Source organism: Hemibagrus wyckioides, linkage group LG05 (genome assembly GCF_019097595.1).
Source record: "Hemibagrus wyckioides isolate EC202008001 linkage group LG05, SWU_Hwy_1.0, whole genome shotgun sequence".
NCBI classification, from domain to species: domain Eukaryota; kingdom Metazoa; phylum Chordata; class Actinopteri; order Siluriformes; family Bagridae; genus Hemibagrus; species Hemibagrus wyckioides.
The window spans coordinates 18,956,701-18,966,975 of record NC_080714.1 but is presented as its reverse complement, the minus strand read 5'-3'; the positions used below and the strand labels follow the sequence as shown (position 1 = coordinate 18,966,975).

The window sequence follows — 10,275 nt, the reverse complement described above, 5'->3', positions numbered from 1 at the left end:
TCTGCGATGGGTTGGCACTCCTGAGATAGGCACAGGCTCCCCGTGACCCAAGTATAGATCGGATAAGCGATACAGACAATGAAATGAAAAATTTACCGTGTCTTTGTGATTCTCAACATGCAAAGTGGTCAAGTCATGGTTTACTACATAGTCATAACCTCATCTGTTTCAGAATCTATAGGTGCGGTCCACACTTATAGTCTTCCCTCTTGTATCTAAAAACATTTTATATTTCCCCCCACCTGTAGTTAATGTAGTAGTTACTGACTCACTTTAACATGACCAAAAAAAGTGTAAATAAGATGCATGAATTACTAATTGCTTACTGTAATACCTGGTTTGCTTTACTACTTGTATTGTCATTATGTTAATACACATTTCAGACAAATAAGAGGGAGTTTTTGATTAAGGGGTTTCACACGAATACTATTATCTCCTCCACACCAAAATGACAGGCTTTTTTTTTTTTTTACTAGTGTATGTTTTGAAATTACTAGTCGTTATTGTAATTCAGCAGATTGTAGAATTTAAAATGTTCCTATGAATAGACCCAATAGTGAAAGGATAAAAGAAATCTGTGGTCCTTTGTGCTAGAGAACGAGAGTACCTAGCAATGCATAAAGATCTCAGTTAATGTTTTTTTCAATAAGCCATCATCTCAATTTCATTCAGTGGGAAAACGCTCTTCACACCAACTGCTCATTATCATAATCGATTCATTCAGCTATTGCTTTTGTTCTGCACCAGAATTCAGGGAGAAAGAGAGAGAGAGAGAGAGAGAGAGAGAGAGAGGTATTCTTCAGGATGACTGGCACTGACTGGGTGTGTACATGTATGTGTGTGTGTGTGTGTGTGTGTATTGTTTGGAAAAGTGTGCCAGTGTCTTTCTCTTTCTCTTTTTATCCCTTCCTTGTTTCTAATAAACTCACACAGGCTACCTGACAATAAAAGGGATCTCACAGACAGGTTGTTGAACACAGCAACAGATTCCTTGACTTGTGCTTTAATACAGAGAGGTGCGCATTCGATAAATGGCAGTAACAATTCCGTTCTGCTTCATCTGCCGTAATTGAAAAGCAAGTGATGCAGAACTTTGGATGGCACTTCCTTTACACGGTTCTTTTTCATGTCATTGTTTGACTCAGATGGACTATCGAGTGCTGACCTGTTTTCATGTTACTTCATAGACGAGTTTCTCTCTCCTCAATAAAAAGGACAGAGAAGTACAAAGAACATCTAAAACCACATCTAACAAAAAAAAAGTTATCGTATTCTTTTGGTTACCTAAGGCAGATAATTGTCTGGTTTATCTGTGATGCTTGAGAGATGCCAGTTGTAATAGTGAAGAAGTATCGAACAATACGATACAAACGTTTGTGTCAGTTTCAAATTCTCTGAGCAAATAGAAGTATCTTACAAAATTCCCTTTAGCCCCTGGCTGTGTGTTGATAGAGCGAGGAAAAGGGGCAGGAACGTGACCTGGATACTTGCTGTGCGGCGCGGTGGCACTAGCTTAATCTGCTCCTCAATAGCTCACCTGTCCTGCAGCTCCAGTCTGCTCCAATAAGACTCTACAGATCCCACGGCTGAGGCATTCAAGTGAACCCAAAGCAAAATGAAGTGCCCCAGTGTCCATGTTATGCTAAAGCAATGTGGAGAGGACCTAGTCAAAATAAAGCTTGTTCCACTCCTGCTCTTTCTGTGTCCTCTGTGTATAAATCACTTCAAGCACAAAATCAGAAATGAAGGGCACACAATTTATCATTCCAACTAGCGAAAAAATGAAACAATCAGAGCCCCTGGTAAATTGGCAAATTAATAACATACTACAAAAAAAAACCCTAAAACAGTTCTAGCTTGGGTTTCTCACAAATTCAGGTTAAACTGATGAGATTCAGAGAAAACAGAATTCAATTAAACCTAAGGATACAATATGGACAGAAGCCTTACAACATATAGTTTTTCCGTTTAACACCACAACTTGATAAATGTGTGAGGAACTCGCACTTAGCTAGCAAAGTTTTAAATGTCTTTAGCAAACTGAATGTTTTATCACAGAGTGACACTCCTTACTCATGTGCTTGTTGAAGCATACCTGTTTGTCTTATATCACATTTTGTCCCACTTTGCCGTTATAATAACCTCCACTCTTCTGGGAAGACTTTCCACTAGATTTTAGAACATGGCTGTGGGGATTTGTGTTCATTCAGGCACAAGATCTTTAATCAGGTCTAGCTCCTATTTGTTGTTCCAGTTCATTCCGAAGGTGTTCAGTGCGGTTGCGGTCAGAGCAAGATGCTCAAGTTCCACTCCAATCTTGTTAAACTTTCATAAAGCTTGTGATGTGCACAGTAGCATTGTCATGCTGGAACAGGTTTAGGCCTCTTAGTTCCAGTAATGAGAAACTGTTATAGCATAATAAGATCTAATACAATTGTGTGCTACCAAATTTGTTTCGGGAAGACCCACAAAAGGGTGTAATGGTCAAGTGTCTACAAACCTTTTAGCCATATAGAGTATTGCTTTCTCAAAGGCAGAAAAACTGTATTTTGCCCCAAACCTGGTTATTCCTGATGGCTGTTTGCCAGAATTCAGACACAGTGACATTGCATATCCCATCCTTGGAGGTTGGGGTCAGACATGATACAGTGCCTCTGGAGCAGAGAAGGTTAAGGACCTTGCTCAAGGGCCCAACAGTGGCAGCTTGGCGGTGTTGGGGCTTGAACCCTGATCTTCCGGTCAACAACCCAGAGCCTTAACCACTTGAGCTACCACTGCCTCATATTTTCGGTAAATTCATCAGCTCATTCAAAATGACTTTCCAACTTATAAATTCAAACGTCTTCATTAGAAAGTTACTCAGAAGCTGACTATTTCTGAACAGTCCCTAACATCCCAACACCAGCAAAGGCTACAACACATCAAAACACTTGACATGAGCATCTGTTTGTGCAGCCACACACAGTGTGGCCCGTGATGGCAACTCACAAAGAGTTTGGCACTGCAGAAGTAGTTTCCGACACTGAGTCAGACATCATGTCCCTCCAATTAGAGTCTCTTAGCTCCCCTCATTCATCTTTATTGGTGATACATTAACCGCCATTTAATAAAAGACATGGGATAATCTCTATAATGATGTGGCTGATGGAGCCGGGCTCCAGAGAGGGGGGGTTGCTGCTCTGTGACTAGAATTTAAAAACATCCCGGTATTGGGTGAGGTGAAATGCAGTTTGCCAAATGAGGATGATGATGATGATGACAGAACGAGATAAATATGAGGCGCTATGACACTGGCATTAGGCGCAAACATATTAGCCATTAGCACATGGCCAATCAAAACGCTGCACCTGTGCCAGTTTGGGAGAAGGACAAACGATTGCACAGGTGCCTGTGTGTGTAAGCGGCTGTGTGTTTGTGTGAGTATGATCACTGCCTAAGTAAGAGCCAAACGTCTGGCATGCTCAATACCTGCTGCCTCTGCCAGACTCTCTGAAACACGCAGGGGACAGCAGGATCATTTAGAGAGCATTACAAATATGCTTTAAAATAAAGAGTCCAGTATGTTCGGGGAGCAGAGCCAGTCAGGGTCGATCAAGAATGGAGCTGTTTGGCGCCTTCATCTTATATTGATAAACAGATCCTCTTTTGTTTAATTGAACTGGTCTTAATTATGTTACTTTATTTTGTCCCTGAATTAGCACATCATGAATAATTAATTGGCCATGACGGCACCAGCCCGTAATAAAAAAAGTGATAGCCCATGAAATGAACAGTGGCCTCCAAACAGGCCGCAGCGGAGCACCATCGATTACTAACGCGAGTCGCCCTGAGACCCTCTGCATGACTGACAGAGAGAGCAGCTGCAAAACTATATTGTGTAAACCCCCCAACCCCCACCCCCCATCAACACACACATCAAATATTCAGAAGGGTATCATTGCTGGTCTGCCAACCCACCACGTATCCTCTGTGACACAGCAGGGAGACCATTGATCTTCCTTTAAACGAACAAATGAGCAGTGCTGAACTAGTGCTCAAACTCCAGGACTGTTCAATGCGCTTCGTTAGGATCACTCTCACTCCAGGCCCGGCGCTATTGATCTGACCAGATCAGGGAGCAATACCTCCCAAGTAACTTTCTAAATATGATTTCTCATCCGTGTTAGCGGGAACGACAAGGCTGTTTACTTCTTTTACCTTCAGACAAGAAACCACAGATGTCTGATTAAAAAAAAAGAATATAACTGTCAGTGTATACCACAAACAAATGGATTGGCCTTGCCGTTCCGGTATTTTTGGAGGGGGCTGTATTTCCATCGAAGTTCCAGCATTTTAAAGTCTGCCTACCCCCCAGAGGTGAGCATTAGTGCTTTATAAATCAGCACGAGACAATTTTTTTGGTATTAGGGTTAGGGTATCACTGCAGGTTCTGGGAGAGTGGGTGTTGCTGGTAGGATCAGAACCAGAGCATACATGGGTGGGAATGGGGGAAACAAAACAAAACAAAAAAAAACCCAACACTTCACTTATTTAACTGTCAGAGTCTTAAACTTGACAAATTTGGACAAATCCTGCCTGATCCTGAGCATCATCCACATTAGTCTCAATAGGCTTTATACTTGAGGTAAATGTCAAACAGGAGTCTTATCAACACATTTCACCCGAATTCGCTCTAACACTGGCGCTGAAATAATCGTTGAAAAGTTAAGTGAGTTTTGTTCTGATGGCTAAATTTGATGGCTCAAATAATTTGACACAAGGTATTTAAACTGTTCTTATATCTGTTTCACTAACCGAATACTTGATCAATGTGTGACATTTTACTGCAGATCTAGCTAAACTAAAAAATCCTCATATCTGTAAAACTCACTCTGTGTCTTCAAACATTTCTACATCATTGTTAGGAAATTTAATTATGCTTTCTTAAAACAGAGGTTCCAAACTACTGTATATTATAGAAAATTTAAAATCCGGTCAAAACCTGATTTTTTTTTTTGTCATTTCTGGTTGTTTAGTGATGGAGATATTAAGTTTTCTGAGACTTTTTTTTTTTTTTTAACCTAGCTCCTAGCGCTGTAGGTTGTTAATGAGGTAGCTCAAGCAAAGCTTGAAAGAAGATGATATTGTGCTGTATGATTTCCATATTCTACTTATCCGTTTCATCTGCGTCATCTGCCTTATTGATGAAAAACATTCAGAGTTTGCCAGTGGGAGTTATGGCAATGAAAAATTCTAAAATTTCTTTCTACCACACTAAGAAAGTCGTTCCCGGAGCATTCAGTCAGGTTTCATGAAAGGAAATGTTCGGCTGAGTAAAACAGCACAAATTCACAGTGGGGTAAGAGGGAGGAATTACACTGACATCTAGTTTGAAGATAATAATTTAGAAGAACCACCTGCTGTGTGCTTTTTGTGAACCAATCTGTTTAGATCTTTCAGAGTCAACAAGAGAATTCATCATCATTTATGACATTTATCTAAGATGTTCCATTAATTATCATTTTTTTTATATGTATAAACTGAAAGCGATGAATAGTTTATAAGCACTGTGCATACATATGCTAGTTTACACTTTACACTCACCATCCACTTTATTAGGAACACCTGCACATTCATGTGGTACCCAAAGGACTGGTCTGAGTAGTTCATAAACTACTGATCTCCCAAGAATCAGCAGTCTCTAGTGTTTATACAGAATGGTACAAAAAAAAAATTTGAGTGACCATCAGATCTTATTTTGGAAACAACAGGTTAAAATGAAAAGTTCAGTGGAAAATGGCCAGACACGTTTACGCTGCCAGGAAGGATAGAGTAACTCAAATAATCTTTCTTTATAAGCAGAAAAGCATCTCAGCATGCAGAAAACATTAAAACTTGGAGTGGATGGGCTACAACATCAGAAGATCACACTGGGTTCCTCTCCTGTCATCCAAGAACAGGATTCTTAATCTATCATGGGAACATGATCAAAAGTGGACAGTTTTAATTATAGAAATTGATGCATGATTATCAGAAGTGTCAGACTAGTCATTGGCAACTGGCTTGGCAATTAGGAGTTAACTGAGAGCACACATGGCTGTGTTTAGAAGCTGTATTTGGAGCCTTTTTGGTCTTGATAGCCACATGGAAGTCAGCCACATGGACCTGCAAAATGACATAGGAGCAACTGCCAAATTAACACCTAGGTATAAATAAACTTTGGTATGAAAGTATCACCTGGACATCAATGGTGCTGGAAGCTTCAGGCACCAATGTATGTACATTTGCCATTGTCTAAAAGGTTGTAGTTCTGGGAAGAAATCCCTACTCTAAGACCAGCATAAAAAGCCAGACTGCCACAAGGATGAAAACCTACCCCTTTGGAGGAGTGCTCTTTGGTGATGTAATACCAGTCAGGAGCATCACTGGAGGGGAATAGTGGAATTTACTACCCATAAGCCCTAGGTGGAAGACAGACAGGAAGCCTGGACTATAAATGTAGTCTAGCATCCTCAAATAAGTGGAAGAAGTCAGACAAGACTCCTCTCATTGACCTCAACGGCTGTACAGGAGGTTCTAGTGTGGCTAATTATATTTGTTCCTTAATTCGGATTTGCCCTATTATAAAACCTATGTCAGTATGTTCAACACAGGCACCTAAGAAAGAAGCCATCATGCTTTATGAGCAATTCTTGTCTTCCTTACAAATATGCCCTCTACACAGCTTTAGTTCATCCTCGAGCCTAATGAGAGACGACACCATGTTTACATGGAGTGACTAATTTTCTCATCCAGATAAAGTAGGTATGCTAATTTGACAGCAGGACAACAAGGCTTATCGCTGTCCGTTAAGGCATGCAAACATCTTCAGGGAAGGAGTGTGTGTGTGTATGTGTGTGTGTGGGCTGATCTGATAAGCAGCTGCGGCGGAGAGCAGTGGCTTGCGAGTGACAGCTCGCTGCTCTTTGTTGAGCCAACACATGCCGTTCTGCCGCAGAGGCAGCGACGAGCTAATGAAGTGACCCTGCAAACAAGACCTGCTGGTAACTAGGTAACCGTATCACCATTTTAACGAAGCCAGCGGCGGCGAGTGGGCACAGCGCTGATAGAATGAACAGAGGACGGCTGGTGGATATGAAGTCTCAAACAGAAGAGATGCTCCTTTTTTTCTCCTAATGTTCTACTTTCTTTCGCTTTTTTATCTCTCCCTGCCTCCCGCTCTGTCTTTCTATCTTGCCCTTAGCTCTTCTGCCATCCACTAACTCAATCCACTACAAAACCCCCTCAGCACCCACCTCCATTACACACACTCAAGCAGGAAATAACAAAAGGCCCCTCAACCTGAAATTATGTTTTTTTTTTTGTTTTTTTTTATGGATCTGTGGTGCACAGCAACAGCAGTGGCCGCAGTGACAAAGAAATTGTCACCATTGTCTCGGCTGTCATGCTAGAGAGGCCCTTAAAATGTTGTTTACATTTTCTCACATATTCGCCTCTCCTCCTCTCTCTCACACAGGCGCGGGTTCTTGAAAAGGAAAAGACAAGTTAATAGCAGCAGCACAATGCATTTTCATTTAGCATCTTTAGAGTGTTTGTTGTTTTGTTTTTCACATGGCAAATGGAAAGCTCATGGCTGATTATGTGAAGAAGGCGTGAAATTGTGTTATTTGCAAGGCTGGGGTATAAACTGGAGGCAGCAGTCGTCGAAAAGCTTCAGGGCCTGGAATCCAGACGTGTTTTAAATAACGCTGTAATGACGCAGATTTTCTCAGGAGCACCCACAAGCCCCACCACACACACACACACACACACACACACACACACTCCTCATATCTTAGCCCGCTGCATTAATGCATTGATTTTCTCTTCATTAACACACTCACACTGCTTTCGCCACGCTTCTCCGTGTGCATTTCGCAAAAAATCAGCTGGAAAATAGTCCAGTGGCCGGTGGCATAACCAGGAGCTTTGTTTCTCGCTCTCACTCTCCGTCTATGCACACACGTGGTTTTCTCTCGGTTGCATTTTAAACACCATTGTTTTCCCTCATAAGCATTATAAAGTCATTAATGATGAAGTCTCTGGATACACACCGTGCAAAATGGTGTGGAAAGGCTATAATTTGGGCAATTATAGTATTTCATCACAACTAGTCTAATAGTGTTTCGTAATTGACATCCCTGTCAGCCTCTATATAATTCTAAATCGGTCATCTGTCTTTCTCTCTCTTTCGCCTGGGTTATAGGCAGTGGTGGTGAGCAGCAGTGTGGCACATTGGTAGAGCTGGTCATAGCAAAGTATAGTACAGACACAGTCAGTAGTTAGAGTGTGGAGATCCCTGCATCCCTGTATCGCTCAGCCTCAGGCCAACATTCTGATAGATACATACAAAATGAGAGAGCGAGAGAGAGAGAGAGAGAGATGTCTGGAAAGATTTGCTGAGATTTCATAAACTGAGGTAAAAAGAAAACAAAGGGGATTTTACTTAACCATGTTTGGAAAGGGCGTTTCGCTTCGAGCTGAGCCGAGCGTGGAAATCATCAGATTAAAAGAAAATAAGGAGGAACTTGGAGAGATCGAACGCATTAACAGTGGTGTGTGTGTGTGTGTGTGTTTCCAGAGAAACCCCATGGAGAAAGACGCACAGAATTAGAGGAGATATGGAGGTTGTCTATTATCTCTGTTCTGGCCAGCAGGTTCACACATCTCTCCAAGACTCATGAATGTAATTGACCTTTTTTTTTCTGTAATGGTAGAAAGTGAGAAAGTGAGGGGAGAAAACACAAACCAAGCAACGATAATTTTAGAGCACTACAGTATCGCTGTGGAGTCTGCCGATATGAAAAGGGCATTCAAATCAATAGATTGACAATAGCCTCTGAAAAGATGGCTGAACTCAATTTTCTGGCTCTGACCACCAAAGCCTCAGAACTTCCCAGACCTACACTTTGGCCAAAAAACGATTTTTATTTTGCCCTTGCTTCAGTCTCATTTTTCTGCTTTTCTCCGGCCTGTATGCAGAGCTTCGTTCGGGCCCAGCTTTGTGGAAGAACACTGTGCAGGTCTAATCATTATTTAGCTGTGCCGTGTGCTAGAAAGGTCAGCAGTTTGAAATGTCAGGCTTCAATAGAACTAGATGCACATCGTGCCGCTCAAGTGTCCAATTAAATGGGGGCTGGCAGGGGCTGGGGGGTGAAGTGCACTTCACATAGAGGAGCTAATGAGGGGCCAGGGTATTGGAGCCCCCTCTATGGTGAGAGCAGGGAAGAAGGCAAGGCAGGGGTGATGTGAAAATAAAGCAGTGTGAGAATCCCAAAGACCTTCAAAAAGCAAGCAAGGGAATATCACTTGATCTTCACACGTTTTTACATACATTTTTACTATCTGAGCAGATGTGCATGAACACACACACACACAATTTCTATAATATGCACCAGAAGGTCAGTGTGTCCTGTGTGTCACTGCTTTATCTGCCTGATTCATCTCACAGCACCAGCTGTTTTCCAAAAAAAAAAAAAAAAAGCTTCCCACACACTCGGTATAGATAAAACAGGGTCAAAGGTCATCACACACTTTCTCTGCATCCTAATAAACATGCACATATACAAACCTAAGAAGAGACACATCCTACAGCACAAAAGGAACATGTAACGTTTCTTTAAGTGCTCACCTTTAGCACTCTAATCATTCTCTTTCTGTATTAATCAGGTCCATTTATGGAGAACAATCTGACTGCGATGCTTTTTGATCTAATTTACATCTAGTGCATTTGTAGCTTATGTGCAATTCACAGAGAGGAATTTAACATGATTGCCTTTACTGAAAAACAACAAAAACGGCTTATTTAAAAGTTAGAATGGAAGTCTAAGGGCAGACGCTGGGGCAGTTAATAAATGCTTTCTAAAACATTCATTCTTTAATCGATGCTATTTTGGTATTTAATCTCTAAATCTGTGTAATTTGTCCTTTTGGGGATATGTGGGGATTTGTTCTTTGTGGTCATGTCATGATTCACACAGTGAGGAGGAGGCATGCTGCTTGCTTTTTGCACTCATTTCTCCATGTGTTTGTTTTGACATTTGCCTTTGTTATGATTTTGGTTCCATCTCCACCCCATCCTGTCACTGGGTGACTACCCCACTGTGTTCACCTGTTCTTTGTTCAACTCATGATTAGTTTGCCAATTTAATCCCCGTTTTTTCAATTTCTTATTGCGAAGCCTTGCTGATTGTTGGCATGCACCACTGAGCCTTCGTTTCTGTTCCTGTTTCTTGGTTTCTGTTGGTTTTCTATTTT

General features: G+C 41.4%; 1 protein-coding gene across 2 annotated transcripts in view; it reads right to left on the bottom strand.

The window, feature by feature from the left end:
• agbl4 (AGBL carboxypeptidase 4) overlaps positions 1-10,275 on the bottom strand; it is a 302,375-nt gene that overhangs the window by 76,193 nt on the left and 215,907 nt on the right. The gene's annotated exons all lie outside the window — the stretch shown is intronic.